Below are 16761 nucleotides of genomic sequence, written 5' to 3' on the forward strand. Positions count from 1 at the left end.
ACCAAAATCCTAGCAAACATTTTTGGTGCAGTTGAGATACTCAAAACTAAATATGGAAATTCAGACAACCTAAAATAAAGCAATATTGAAGTTAGAGAACTCACATTTTCTGATGTCAAGACTTACTATAAAAGTATAGTGATGAAGACAGGATGGAGGTGACATAAGTAGAGATGACTAGGACAGCGAAATCCGGAAATGGGCTCTCGCAAATACGTAATTGATTCTTGACAAAGACAACAAGGTAATTCACACTTCTCCCTATTCATCCCACTAAGTACAGCTAAAAATGTCACAACAACACAGGAAAACCTGAGGAACAGCACAGTGGTCAATTCTCTGGGCTTTATTTTGCTAAGATATTCCACATGGGTGCTAGAGAAGCCGGTAACCTGGAAATACCAACAGGAACAGACAAAAAAAAGTCTCCTGAGAAGACTGTTCTCTCCAGTCAAAGGACTCTGAAAGGGTAGTCTAGCCTCTGTGATTGACTGATTGATTGATTGATCAATTGATAGCTATTTTCTCTCTGCTTTCAGATTGGGTAATCTTTCTACCCTCCCCTGGGTGGTTCAGAGAAGGCTGAGAGCTGGGAGTTTTAGTCAAAATAAGGAGCAGAGCCACAGGGGCTCATGAAATTATAAAAGTCTATAATAATCATGTCATCAAAATCCCAGAAGGACAGGTGAAAGAGGATGGGACTGAAAATTATTAGAAGAAATAATGGCTGAAACTTCCCCCAAATCCCTTTTCTTCTTAATGATGTTTTATAGTTGAAGCAAAACTTATGACCTTGAAAAAAATGAATTTGCAGTGGCTGAAACAGCTGGGTCAATAAAACCTCCCAAGTAAAAAATGACATCTCATACTTAGAATATTGTAGCCTAGATTGCCGGAGTTCAAATTTCAGCTCTGTATCTTTGGCTGTGTGGTAGGTAAGTTACTAAATTTTTCTGTGCTTCTTTCTTTGTCTGTAAAATGAGAATAATAACAGTATTTACATCAAAGGATAGTTGTGAGGATCAAATACAATAATGCAATACCACTGGCACATGGGAAGTACCTGACTGATAGAAATTATTTTTTTTATTATTATCATTGACTTCTTTCTAATCAAATAAATAGCTTTTTTAATACTCTATATAGTATATAAACATATACTATATAGAAATATATGTTATATATAGAAATATATATTTTTAAAATGTCAGGGGAAGAAGGATTTCAGTTAAATCACTTAAAAATAAGTTTGTTAAGGTATTGAAACAGGGTAACTTTTTTCTCTTTTTAATATTTCACTTTTAATGATTATACCTTTAATAAAAATAGATTTGTATTAATTTCAACTCCTACTTGATATATAAAAATTAAAAAATGAATATATAAAGCTTCTAGAAAAATAAAGTATATCTTTTTACCCTTCAGGAGGGCAAAAATTTCTCAGACACACACACAAAAATATGATTGTGATAAAAATATTAACCATAAAAAATTAAGTTTTGCTTCATCAAAATATTAAAATTCTGCTTTTCAAGAAACACAATTAAGGAAATGAAAAGATAAGCTGTATGATGGGAGAAAATATTTGCATAATACATATCTGGAATTTATGATGAAAGCTTACCACTCAATAATAAAAGACAGCTAACCAAAAAATAAACATTGAACGAAAACTATAAAAGAAGATTTTCAAATGTGTACAAGTACATGAAAAAAATTCTCAATTTCATTAGTAATTAGAGAAGTACATATTAAAACTAGCGTAAGTTACCACTTCACACACACAAGAGCTAAAATTCAAGACTGACAGGCATTGGTGAGAATGTGAAGCAATCTGAATTATTATACGTTACTGGTGTGTGAAGAGTAAAATGGTATATCCACTGAGAAGACAGTTTGGCAGTATCATATATAAACCGTGATCCAGAACTTCTATTCCTAAGTGTTTGTGAAAACACATATTCTCAAAAAGATGTTTTAAAGAGTGCGTGTAACAGCTTTTTTCATTGTATCCAAACACTGGAAACAGTAAAAATCCCAATCAACAGAAGAAAGGATAAACCCAGGGTGGTACAGTCATGCAATGGAATACTCCTCTGCCGCTAGAAGGAATACTACAACACACAGGAAGCTGCGTAAATATCAACATTGTGTCGAATAAGACAAGCCAGATGTAGTAAATATACTCTGTATAATTCCATTTACATAGAGTTCTAAGAAAGGCACAACTAATTTATGGGGACAAAAGTCAAAAGAGTGGTGCATCTTGAGGGAGCGGTAATTCATTGGAATAAAAAAAAGTCAGGGGAGTTTATTGGAGTGATGGAATATTCTGTATCTTTGTTTTTCCCTTAGGGCCTGGAGGTTCCCAGGCTAGGGGTCCAATCCGGGCAGCAGTTGCCAGCCTATGCCACAGCCACTGCAATGCTGAATACAAACTGTCTGTGGCCTACACTGCAGCTCGCAGCAATATGGGATCCTTAACCCACTGAGCAGGGCCAGGGATAGAACTTGCTCCCTCATGGATACTGGTCGGGTTCATAACACACTGAGCCACCTCAGGAACTCCAGAATTTTCTGTATCTTAATTTGATGGGTGCTTCTAGGTATATACATTTGTCAAAACTCAGCATATTGTATAATTAAAAGCTACACTGTTATCATATACATTATATCTGATAAAACACTCTAAAAGTAATCATATTTTATATAATTATGTAATGTCATGAATTTGTTTATGATACAGTGTTAAGGGTCAGATCAGTAGAAATAGTGATAATGTATGGGGACTATGCTTACAAGTATCCACAAAAGAGAGAACTGACTAGAAAATATATATTAAAATATTAATAATGATTGTTTCTTTTTGCCAAATCTAAATAGCGTAATTACTGTGCCTGGCAATTCATAACCATATTCAATGCTTTCTGGTTTTGTGATTCCTTGTTACTCACTCTGCCCCCTGCCCCCCCGCACTTCTCTCTGCCTCCTGGATCCTGATCCCTCCCAGTAACCATGGAAATCTGGAGGATTAAAATATATATATATATACACACACACACATATATATATGAGTACTTGAAATAGAAAAAGATTATATACATAAATCAATGGCCTGAATTTAAGTTACTCAACATAATACAGTAGATTTTTCTCAAACTGTTTCTCCCAGATGCAAGGTTAAGTAGTCCTAGACCTCAATCACTTCATGCCAAAGCACATACCTGTTCTGCTGTGAGCTGCCACACTGGTAATTCTGTTTATTTTATTTTATTTTATTTTATTTTATTTTATTTTATTTTATTTTATTTTATTTTATTTTTTTATTTTATTTTGTGTCTTTTTAGGGCCACACCCACAGCACATGAAAGTCCCCAGGCTAGGGGTCAAATCTGAGCTGTAGCCGCCAGCCTACGCCACAGCCACAGCAAAGCCAGATCTGAGCCCCATCTGTGACTGACACCACAGCTCACAGCAATGCCAGATCCTTAACCCATTGAGCAAGACCAGAGATTGAACCCAAATCCTCATGGACATTAGCTGAGTTCGTAACCTGCTGAGCCACAATGAGAACTCCCTTCCCAACAATCTTGACACACAATTCATCTAGGCTACAACTGAAAGCTTCATAGTGAACAGAAAAAAATGCTAAAGTAAACTTATTCTAGATTTTGCAAGTGGAGAACTCAGAGAAAAAATTAAAGACACACGCCAACTCTCAATATTCAATAAATATTGAGCTCATGCTATGCTGGGGCACAAAGATGTTCAAAATAGCCCAGACCTCAAGAAATCTACAGTATAGCAAAGAAGGAAGACATGTAAAAAAATGAGTCATAGTTTTTGATAATATTTCCTGAGTTTTGATTTAGTGTCTTACTGTGTTAAATGCTACCTGTATTGTTTAATCCTCAATGCAATGTAGGGTGTAGTTGCTATCATTATTCCCATTTTAGAGATGAGTAAACTGATATTCAGAGGTTCAGTAACTTATTCAAGATCACAAAGCTAGTAACCAGAAAATCCAGAATTGATATTTTAGTACTCTAACTCCAGAGGCTGTACTCTAAATCCCTACACATCACAATATACTAGCAGATGTCAGCCTTTCTCAATCATTTTTAAAAAATCTTTAAAATCTTTTAAAATTAAATTTTAAATAAACCATTTAAGTTTTCTATCCTCAGCACATAATGTCTAGAACATAAAAAATCATTGATAAGTGCTTTGCAATGTGCATTCAGCTATTCCTTAGTAAATAAAAATAAAAATATATTAAACATCTACCACGTAGTAAGCTCTATGCTATTCTATGCTATCTTTTTTTGTTGGTTTTTTTTTTTTTTTTTTTTTTTTTTGCTTTTTTAGGGGCGCCCTCACGGCATATGGAGGTTGCCAGGCTAGGGGTCAAATCGGAACTACAGCGGCCAGCCTATGCTGCAGCCGCAGCAACACCAGATCCTTAACCCACAGAGTGAGGCCAGGGATCGAACCCACAACCTCATGGTTCCTAGTCGGATTCTTTTCTGCTGCTCCACGATGGGAACTCCTCTGTGCTATCTTCTTTATATATAGAATCCAATTTAATCCTCATAGCAGCCTATGGCATTATTATTATTATTTTCTTTTTATTATTATACCACTATTGCAGTTGAGAAACTGGCCAAGTTAAAAAACACATCCCAGGGCTACTCAACTAGGAAGAGGTGTGGCTGATATTTGCACAAAGTCTGTTATCAAGACTCAGTTATTTCCTTTCCACCACACTAATATTTTCTGAGACATTAGCAAATTGATAAAGTATTTATATCCCAAAGAAGAACTCATTTATAAGATGTTGCTTGGAGTTGAGCCAGACTAACAACATCAAGTGTCCCCGTGTCTGCTTTGTGTGAGGTCACTTGTAGATGATGGGCCTTCTTTGGTGCCAACATTGCCCTGGAGGGAACTCTTCCAGGAACTGCCCACAGTGTTTCTTCTCCAGCATCTCATCTTATCCTCACCTGACCTGAAAGATGCAGGCAGTTCACTTCTGGCCACACTCTCAAGTTCCCTGCCTCAGCGAAATGTTCCTGTTCTGAAAATAAAGCCGCTGCTAATACTTCTTGGGAATTGAGAGACAGAGTTCACTTTGCTTCCCCAAAGCCAGGTCCAAGTGGAACAATTCTTCCTCTCACCGAGGTATTTTCACCTAATTAAGTGGGAAATTAAAGCTTGTCTCTTCACAGCTAATTTTCCTAACTTGTTAGTTATTCATTAAAAACCAGCCAGAAACTGTACTCATTTTAACTCTCTGGAGCTTTTTCCTCCTCTCTCTCAAAGTAGGAAAAAATAATTACCTTAAACTAATGGTTGACTTTTGTCCGGCAGTGTGAGTGGAAGATGGTCAGCCCCTCCATGGTGTTTACTGGGGGCCTCAGCTTCACAAAGAGAAACAAGGCTGACAGATGCAGGCTCAAAATCCAGACCCACTGTGTTCTTACATGCTATTAGGCCAAATATCTAATAATATCTTTGAGTCTCACTATCTTCATCTGAAAAATGAAAATGCTACTACTTAATACTTACTTCACAGAACAGTAGTAGGGCTACAACCATAACATATGTGTGGTGATTAGCACAAGTTCTGGCATAAAATGCATGATTCAAAGATATTAGTATCTCTCCCCCACTCACCCTTTTATTCGTGCACAGTTAATATAAATTCTCTGTTTCCACTTCAAAGCTATCAATACTCCAACCTTAATTGTTTTTTCAGTCAATATACTTTTCTGGAAGCCTTTAAACATTAATAGAGTATTTAATCAAATATGGCTTCCTTTCAGATCCAAACCAGCATCCATAGTTTGGAAATCAAATTGGTAGACAACATGAAAAAACTAGAGAGAAAGCCAACATGCGAAATGCCAGATTTAACACCCAAAATGGAATTCATCAAAACTAATTATGGTCTGAATCTAACTAGAATTTAACATGGTTAAATAAATCTAGAGTGCAAGCCCAAAAATATAGGACTGCATACATAACATTTGAGGATTAGATTTTCTACAAGATTAAAAAGTATCCACAATCTATACGTACTTTTATACACACTGAAAAAAGGGACGTGTAAATAGGTGTATGTATGGTCTGCTTTATCTTTAAAATGGGGAGGGTGACAAAATTATTCTACTTTGCATTATTGGGTATATAGTACCAGAACAAGGAAGATTATCATATTTTATCCGGAGCTAATCGAACACGGACATAGTTTGGGGGGTATCAGGACGAATGAAATTTTGGAACACTGAAGCAAGTGCTGAAAACAGTTTCTGAGAGGGCGGGAGGATTAAATCTGACAGCATATGAGCTGTGGTTGAAGTCCCAGATGAGAGGGAAAGCTTGTATGGGACACGATAATTGACCTCATATATTACACCAAAGAGAAATTAAACTTTTTTCTCCTATGTGCCTCAAGGAGCAACACAAAGAACAATGAGTCTAATTCTCTAGGAGCCAGATTTCATTTCAACGTAAGGAAAAACTTAACAATTATATCTATTATTAAACTGAGCAGACTATCTTATAAAAAAATTATATCACCGGTCGTTTTAAGACAGAAGCATTAACATTTTCTCTTATCAGAAAATGACCTCCAATGTGCCATCCAACTAAAAGTCTCATTTTAGGATATGGACATTTTTTTTCAGCCTCATTATCCAGGATATTCTATAAACACTTATACTCTGGAAATAAGCCTAGAGTAGGAGGAGAGTATGGAATCATGTGATAAGATTCTAAACGACACTCTTTCACACATCACATATTTTGCTTAAAATTATTTTCTGATTTTTTATTGTTATTCCATCACCTCGCAAATGATAATAATGTTAACACTGGCAAACATATATTGAGCTCATACTGTGGGATAAGCCCAATGTGAATATTTTAATGGATTATTCCATTGAATCCTTAATACAACTCTAGCATTTTAACATACACATATTCCTGACTATATTCAGGCTACTGTTACACCCATTTTACAGATGAGAAAGCGAAGAAACTAAGTAACATTATTATTACACTCAATATTTTTATGCTACTCCTTGGGGGACATAGAATAAAAGTCTTAATGTCTCTTCGGCAGAATACATGAGGCCAATTACCTTGCCCCACAATTCAGTAACATGAAAAAATGATTGGAAATTATTATTATTGTTATTATTGTTATAAGTCATGTTCCGGACACTCAAACTCTGAAATCCAAGATCTCCATTTATATACATATTTTACCTGTAAGATACAATGCCACTGAGAGAATCACCAATTTTTTCTTCTGTTACTGGAAGTTTTAAAACAAAATTTTGACTTTAAAGGAAAAAGTAATTCTCCAACTAATTTCCAAGACATATTTTATTGATTTTTGTCTTACAGATTTTAATGACCACAGTAATAACAATATTATAAAAATAATGATAATAATGGTGGATGGAAAACAATTCTGAAACAAGATTGACCTTATTCATTGAATAATCAAGTGTCTTTGATTTCCTTGTAATTCAGGGTATTCCAAAATTCTAAACTACCTGAAGGGAAATTAATAATTTCTAGCCAATAAAATTCCACGAGTGTATTCAGTTTTATGTGCATCTCAATACTAAAATAATCTTCCAAGGTTATTGCTTCTTGGTATAATTCAAGTTCACATTTACTAAGTTCAACTATGTGATGTAAGACACTGGCTCTAACCTTACGATGGAGATGTTGTCCTAACCTGGAGGAGACTGAGTCTTTGGGTGGGAGAGGGTCACAGAAACATAATGATAGTATCTTATCAAAAGGAAGCGATAAGGTAGAGGTAAATCCAGGATGCTATGGGGATCACACAGAATGAAAATTGTATTAGAATTCTCAGTTACGACTTTTAAAAATAGGCAAATATTACAAATATTAAGGAGTTCCCTTTGTGGCTCAGCCAGTTTATGAATCCAACTAGGATGCATGAGAATGCAGGTTTGATCCCTGGTCTTGCTCAGTGGGTTAAGAATCCAGCGCTGCTGTGAGCCGTGGTGTAGCTCACAGATGTGGTTCAGATCCCACATTGCTGTGGCTAAGGCATAGGCCAGCAGCTGTAGCTCTGATGTGACCTCTAGCCTGGAATCTTTGATAATGCCTGCCAGGTGCAGCCTTAAAAAGCAAAAAAAGAAAAGCAAAAAAAGAAATATTAAAGTCCATAGGAGGATATTAAAAGGACTCTGTTGCATGTAAAATCACACACACAAAAAAGTGTGCAGGAACCACAGCCATTCTGTGTACACTGGAGAACGGAAAGAGAACTCAGTAAACCTCAGGACTCTTGTCTCTCCCTTACTTACTCTTGTTTCTTGTCTTTTTCCTTTTTTAATTAGAAAGAGTAAGATTATGTTTATTTACATATGGCATAATCATGTACATAGACAATCCTAAGATTTTTTTTTTTCTTTGTAGGGCTGCATCCATGGCATATGGGCATGGGGTCAAAGTGGAACTATAGCTGCCAGCCTACTCCACAGTTCACAGCGATGTGGGCTCTGGGCACGTTTGCAACCTACACCACAGCTCAGGGCAACGCTAGATCCCCAACCCACTGAGCAAGGCCACAGAATAGAACCCGCATCCTCATAAATACCAGTTGGATTTGTTTCCATTGCACCACAATGGGAACGTCCAACAATCCGAAGATTTTTAAAAACTGCTACAGTGAATCATTGTGTTTAGCATGGTTGCAAGATAAGAATTCAGGATAAAAATATCGTTTTCTTTATCTTTGATGTCAAGGAAGGAGAAGTACCAGGAGTGATGACGTAACACAGGTTGATGGGATCTGAGTGAGGTAAGGAACTTCCTCGATTGAGAATTGCAGTTATTTTGTTTCTTTATGAAAATTATACGTATCTAAGTATAAAACTTGATGTTTTGATATACATACACATTGTGAAATGATTACTACAGTCAAGTAAACTGACTTATCCATCATCACTTCACAGTTAGCTTTTTCTTAATGTGTGGTGAGAAAACAAGAACAACACAGCAAGTTTCAGGTATATGACACAGTATTATTAACGACAGTCACCGTATTGCACATCAAATCACTAGAATGTATTTACCCACCTAACTGAAACTGTACCATTTGACAAAAATCTCCCCATTTATCCCACTTCTCCCCTTGTTTCGGAAAACCATCATTCTATTCTCTCCTTCTATAAATTTGACTTTTTTAGACTCCATATATCACTGAACTCATGCAGTGTTTTTCCTTTTGTGTTTGGCTCGTTTCCCTTCGCATGATGTCTTCCAAGTTCATATGGGTTACTGCAAATGGCAAGATTTCCTTCTTTCTCATGGCTTAATCATATTCCATTGTATATAACACATCCTCTTTATTCATTCACTCACTGACAGGCACTTAGATTATTTCCATATCTTGGCTACTGTGAACAACTATTGTGAATAGCTATGGCAATGAACATAGGAATGCAGATAGCTCTTCAAGATAATGAACTCATTTCCTTTGGGTTTGTAGTCAGAAATTGGTTTGCTTGATCATATAGTACTTCTACTTTTAACTTGTTTAGGAAACCCCCCACCTTTTTCCATAGTGGCTATACCAATTTACATTCCCATCAATAGGCTACAAGCATTCTCTTTTCTCCACATTCTCACCAATAGTCATCTTTTTTTCTTTATTGGCCATTTTAACAGGTGCGAAGTGAAATTTCCTTGTGGTTTTGATTTGCATTTCCCTGATGGGTAGAGCTGCTAAACATTTTTTCATATAGCTGTTGGCCATTTGTGTATCTTCTTTGGAAAAACATTTATTCAAATCCTTTGCCTATTTTTAAATCAGGTATTGATTTTCCAGTTATTAGGTTGTATAAGTTAATTATATATATCAGATATTGATTCCTTCTCAGATGTATGGTTTGCAAATACTTTCTCTCATTCTGTAGGTTGTCTATTCAATCAGTTGATTGTCTCCTTTGCTATTCAGCTTTTTAGTTTGATGCAATCCCACTTACTAATTTTTGCTTTGGGAGTATTATCAAAAAAAAAAAATATATAGTTGCCAGAGTTACCACTGTGATGCAGCAGGCTTAGAATCTGTTGTTGTCTGCAGTGGCTTGGGTTCAACCCCTGGCCTTCTGCTGTGGGTTAAGGACCCAGCATTCCTGAAGCTGTGGCATAGGTTGAAAGGTTGCAGCTATAGCTCAGATTTGATCCCTGGCCAGAGAACTTCCATATGCTGTGGATGGAGCCTCCCCCAAAAAATCATTGCCAAGACCAAAGTCAGTGTGATTACTGCCTATGTTTTCTTCTAGGTATTTCATGTTTTCAAATCTTACATTCAATTCAAGTCTTTAATTTATTTTGAGTTAATTTTTGTCTGTGGTGTAAGATAGGGGTCTAGTTTCATTCTTTTGCATGTGGCCAGCCAGGTTTTTCAATACCATTTATTAAAGAGATTTTTCTTTCTTTTTTTCTTTTTTTTTTTTCTTTTTGTCTTTTTCTCCTTTTAGGGCTGCACCCGCAGCATATGGAGGTTCCCAGACCAGGGGTCTAATCAGAGCTGTAGCCGCCAGCCTACACCAGAGCCACAGCAACGTGGGATCCGAGTCACGTCTATAACCTATACCACAGTTCACAGCAACGCTGGATCCTTAACCCACGGAGTGAGGCCAGGGTTGCAACCTCATGGTTCCTAGTCGGATTCGTTCCGTTGCACCACGAGGGGAACTCCGAGATTTTGCTTTCTTCATTGCTAATCATTTCCTCTTTTTTTGTGGATTAATTGTCTGCGTTTAAGTTTGTTTTGGGGCTCTTAATTCTGCTCCATTGATCTATGTGTCTGTTTTTCTGCCTGTACTATATGTTTTGATTACTATGGCTTTGTAGTATAATTTGAAATCAAAGAGTATGATACTTCCAGCTTTATTCTTCTTTCTCAAGATTTTTTTTTTGGCTATTCACTCTTTTGTGGTTTCATATAAAATTTTAGGATTATCTGTTCTAGCTCTGTGAAATACACCATTGGCATTTTAGTAGGAATTGCACAGAACCTGTAGATTGCTTTGAGCAGTATAGATATTTTAACAATACTAACTCTTCCAATCCATGAGCATGGAATATCTTTCCATGTTTCTTAATTACTTTCATCAGTATCTTAAAGTTTTCACTCTGTATGTCTTTCACCTTCTTGGTTAAACTTATTCCTAGATATTTTATTATTTCTGATACAACAGTCTATGGAATTATTTTCTTAATTTTGCCTACTGATAGTTCATTCTTAGTTTATAGAAACAATACAGATTTCTGTATGTTGAGTTTATATCCTGTAACTTTACTGAATTCATTTATTAGTTCTAACAGTTCTGCGGTAGAGTCTTTATGGTGTTTTTTTTTTTTTTAATACAGAGTATGATCTGCACATAAAAACATTTTTCCTTCTTCCTTTTTGAATTATATTCCTTTTATTTCTTTTTCTTGCCAAATTATTCTGGATAGGACTTCTAATGCTACACTGAATAAAAGCGATGAGAGTGGGCATCCCAGTATTGTTTCTGATCTTTAAAAAAAGGTTTTCAGCTTTTTACCATTAAGTATAATATTAGCTGTGGGTTGATCATATATGGCTTTTATTATGTTGAAATACATTCTTTCTGAATTTCCACTTTGTTAAGAGTTTTTACCATAAATGGATGTTGAATTTTGTCAAATGCTTTCCTGCCTCTATTGAGAATATTATATGATTTTTATCATTCATTTTCTTTATGTGGCATTTTATTTATTGATTGGCAGATGTTGGACCATCCTTGTATTCCTGCAATAAATCTCACTTGATCATGTTATATGATCCTTTGGATACAATGTTTGATTCCATTTGCTAACAGTTTATTAGGTATTTTTTCTTTTTTTCTTTTTTTTGTCTTTTTAGGGCCACACCAATGACATATGGAAGTTCCCAGGCTAGGGCTCAAACCAAAGCTGTAGCTGCTGGCCTACACCACAACCACAGCAACACCAAATCTGAGCCTCATCTGCAACCTACACAGCAATTTCATTGATTTTTTCCCATTTTTTTTCTTTATTTCATTCCTTTTTTTTCTTTTTCTTTTTTTTGCTCTGATCTTTATTATTTTCTTTCACCTATCAACTCACAGCAACACTGGATCCTCAAACCACTGAGTGAGGCCAGGGATAGAACCTGCATCCTCAGGGATACTAGTCGGGTTCGTTACTGCTGAGCCATGTTGGGAACTCCCTATTATGGATTTTTGTACCCATGTTCATCAAGGATATTGGCCTGTAACTTTTTGTGTTTGCAGTGGCCTTGTCTGGTTTTGGCATCAGGATGGCTTCATAGAATATGTTTAAAGGAGAGCCTCCTCTTCAATTTTTTGGAAGAGTTTGAGAAGGATAGGTATTAAGTCTTCTCTGGGGAGTTCCCTTCATGGCTCAGAAGTTAATAAAACTGACTAAGATACATAAGGATGCAGGTTTGATCCCTGGCCTCACTCAGTGGGTTAAGGATCCAGCATTGCTGTTGCTGTGGCAGTGGCCTAGGCCAGCAGCTGTAACTTTGATTTGACCCCTAGACTGGGAACTTCCATATGCTGTGAGTGTGGCCCTAAAAAAAAAATACACACACACACACACACATATTTGAATGTTTGGTAGAATTTGCCAATGAAACAATCTGATCCTGGACTTTCGTTTGCTGAGAACTTTTTGATTACTATTTCAATTTTCTTATTAGTAATTAGTTTATTCAGATTTTGTATTTCTTCGTGATTGAAGTCTTAGAAGATTGCGTGTTTCTAGAAATGTATCCATTTCTTCTATGCTGTCTAATTTGTTGATGTAAAATTGTTTGTAGTAGTTTCTTACGATCCTTTGTATTCCTGTGGTGTCAATTGTAATTTTTCCTCTTTCATTTTGGTATTATTTTGAACTCTCTTTTTTTCTTGATGAATAATGCTAATGGCTTGTCAATTTTGAATCTTTTCAAAGAACCCACTCAGTTTCATTGATTTTTTTTCCCATTTTTTTTCTTTATTTCATTCTTTTTTTTTTCTCATCTTTATTATTTTCTTTCATCTATCAATTTTTGGCTTCATTTGTTCTTTTAGTTACTTTAGGTGTGAAGTCAGGTTGTTTATTTGAGATGTTTTTTGTTTTTAGATTTTTGAGGTAGGTCTCTACTGCTATAAACATCCTCTTAGAACTGCTTTTCCTGTATCCCATAGATTTTTGTTATGTTATATTTGTTTTCAATTGTCCTCAGGTATTTTTAAATTTCTCCTTTGATGACCCACTGGTTATTCACTAGCATGCCTCAACCCACTGAGCGAGGCCTCAACCCACTGAGCAAGGCCAAGGATAGAACCTGCATCCTCATGGATACTAGTTGGGAGTAATCCAAATTAAACCAAATTTTTGTGGTTTTTCCAAATTTTTTCTTGTGATTGATTTCTAGTTTCATGCCATTGTGGTTGAATAAGACGTTTGATATTGATTTCAATCTTCTTGAATTTATTAAGACTTGTTTTGTGACCTAACATGTGATCAATTCTAGAGAATATTCTGTGTGCACTTGCAAAGGATGTATATTCTGCTGCTTTGCTGTGGAATCTTCTGTATATACTTATTAAGTTTATCCTGGTATAATGCATCCTTTAAGGCCAATATTTCCTTATTGATTTTCTGTCTCATGGTCTATTCATTGATATAAATAGGGTTTTAATACCTCCTATATACTGTGCTGCTTTCAGTTTCTCCTTTTAATTACATTAATGTTTGCTTTATATATCTTTGTGCTCCTATGTTGGGTGCATATACATTTATAAATGCCTATCTTCTTGCTGTATCGACTCCTTTGTTGTTATATAATGTCTTTCTTTGTCTTTTATTAGAGTCTTTGATTTCAAGCTTATTGATATAAGCATAGCTACTCCAGTGTTTCTTTCTTTTTCATTTCTAGTTGCATGGAACAACTTCTTCCTTTATTCACCTTTGGTCTGTGTCTGTGTTTAACTCAAAAAAGGTTGTAAGTAGCATATTTTTGACTCTGTCTTTTTCTTCATTCAAATACTCTATATCATTTGATTGATAAATTTAGTCCATTACATTTAAAGTAATTATTGATGGGTATGTACTTATTACCATTTTGTTAATTGTTTTCTGGATATATTTCTTGTTCCTCTCTGTCTTTTGTCTTCTCTTTCTCTTTTCCCTTGTGTTTTTGGTGGTTTTTCTTAGTGCTATGTTTAAATTCCTTTCTCATTTTCTTTTGTGTATTTACTATAAGTTTTTTCTTTGTGGTTTCTGTGAGGTTCACATATGTTGTAATATGTAAATAGCAGTCTGATTTAAATTTGTAGCAACCTAAATTACAACCTATTCCAAAGTTTTATCTTTTTACACCCTCCAACATTTTATACTTTTGATGAAACATCTTCCTTTTATTTTCTATATTTCTTAGCTTATTGTTGTAATTTCTCTCCAGAATTCCCAAGGTTTATGAGAATAGTCCATGGATAGTTGACTTTATAATTGTTTTCATGTGGATTCAAAGGTTGTGATCTTATGTCTGACATCTTGCCTTCTGCCTTTTTTTTTTTTTTTTTTTCTTTTTAGAGCTACACCTGTGGCATATGGAAGCTCCTAGGCTAAGGGTTAAATCAGAGCTGTAGCTGCCAGCCACAGCCACAGCCACAGCCACACAGGATCCAAGCCACATCTTCAACCTACACCACAGCTAATGGCAACACCAGATCCTCAACCCACTAAGCAAGGCCCAGGATCGAACCTGCATCCTCATGGATACTAGTTGACTTTGTTACTGCTGAGCCATTATAGGAACTCCTGCATTTTGCTTATCTGTAATTTCTCTGAATGTAAGGAGCTTTTTCCATTTTCAAAACCCTATAAGTGGCAGGATCCTCCCTCTCTAGATTCTGTTAGAATAACTTTGGTGAAGGATTCTGCCATGTCACTTTTACTGTAGGCAGAACTTTCAGAGCTTTAGTAGAAATGGGGAATAGTCAAAGGTACTATACAGATAAAAATTACCAGTATCATGGGCATTTCCCAAAAAAGAGAAGTTCATAAATCCTCAGAAAGGAGGATGAGGCAAAGTGTTTTAAAATGAGTAAGATTTAGCCAGGCTAATAAGGGCAAAATAATGATATTCTAGACTAAAGAATTTGAATGAGCAATGACATCTCAGCAAGAATAAACCTGCTCTGTAGCTGGGGTGCTCTGTTGGAGGTGGAGAGGAGGAGATAAGACCAGAGTATCAGATAAAGTCGTCATGGGTTTGTATACTATGCCCAAACATAAGATGACTGATGAGCCTACAAGACCCAGAAGTCTTATGTTTTTGTTTTCAATTTTTCCTAGGGTTTAGCGAGCTAATGCACATTCTTTCCTTCACAAGCAACAGTTCTGCTTTACCAAAACCCATGCCTTTCCCTCTTTATTCACCATCCTTGAATAAAATTCATTTATTCCATCATTTCATTTATTTCCTTCTGTTACTTCAGCCTCATCAATCTGATGGTGTAATATATTCCTATGGTAAAAGCTCAGGGAGTACAACAATGGTGGCAACTCGGGGATTTTTCTTCCTGGAAGAATTTAGCTGCTTCAATCAGTTTTCTTTCTATCATCCTATCATAGCTGAGGGCACCAAATTCACCAAGTTGTACTTTTTTGCCAATCTGTCCTAAACCTCTCACTTGCAATCTATTTGTCACTTTATCCAAGGAATTGCCTAGGAAGAAAATTTTTCTTGAGGCATGTATAAAGCTGGGGCCTATTAGAAAATAAGTGGAACCAATGGGGAAATTAATTTGTTTCAGCTGCATTAGAAATCCACACTTGTGTTTTATGTATCCTTTCAAGTTCAGCCTCCTTCTACCTTATAATTAATATTCTGGGGTTTTGATCACATAGTGCATACCCATCACAGGAAAACTGTGTCATTCTTTCTTTTGATATTTTTTGGTTCACACGCCAACCACTGCTGTGAAGCCTTCCCAGGGGAATTCTATTTCAACTCCAAAAAGTTGTTAACATAAGGCTGAGCCTGTACTGTGACCTTATTATGACAGCTTGTCCAAAACTACAAAAGACAAAGGACAGGAAAAAGTTTAGAAATTGTGTCTGTTACATACACATATTCTCCAAAATATGTTAACTTTGGAAATGGTGGAGGCTCTGGTCCTAAAAGAAAGAAAAAGAGAAAAAAAAAAAAAGCAGTGACCGTTTCTGATTCTTTCCAGCCACTTCAATAGTCAGCAGCTCTCTGGAATCCAAAAGAAATCTTACTCTTAAAATTCAGGGATGGCAATTATTCAGATAGATTCCATGGCAAATATTCAGAAGGATCCTTTAAAAATATTTAACCAGGGAGTTCCCGTTGTGGCTCAGTGGTTAACGAATACAACTAGGAACTGTGAGGTTGTGGGTTCGAACCCTGGCTTTTCTCAGTGGGTTAAGGATCCGGCATTGCCGTGAGCTGTGGTGTAGGTAGCAGACAAGCTCGAGTCCCACGTTGCTATGGCTCTGGCATAGGCCGGCGGCTATAGCTCTGATTTGACCCCTTGCCTGGGAACCTCCATATGCTGCGGGAGTGGCCCTGGAAATGGCAAAAAGACAAAAAAAAAAAAAAAAAAAAAAAAAAAAAAGCAAAAAATATTAACCCCTTGATTCAAATTATCCAACCTCTTAGGTTAATTCTAA

Source organism: Sus scrofa, chromosome 4 (genome assembly GCF_000003025.6).
Source record: "Sus scrofa isolate TJ Tabasco breed Duroc chromosome 4, Sscrofa11.1, whole genome shotgun sequence".
In the NCBI taxonomy this organism is placed as follows: domain Eukaryota; kingdom Metazoa; phylum Chordata; class Mammalia; order Artiodactyla; family Suidae; genus Sus; species Sus scrofa.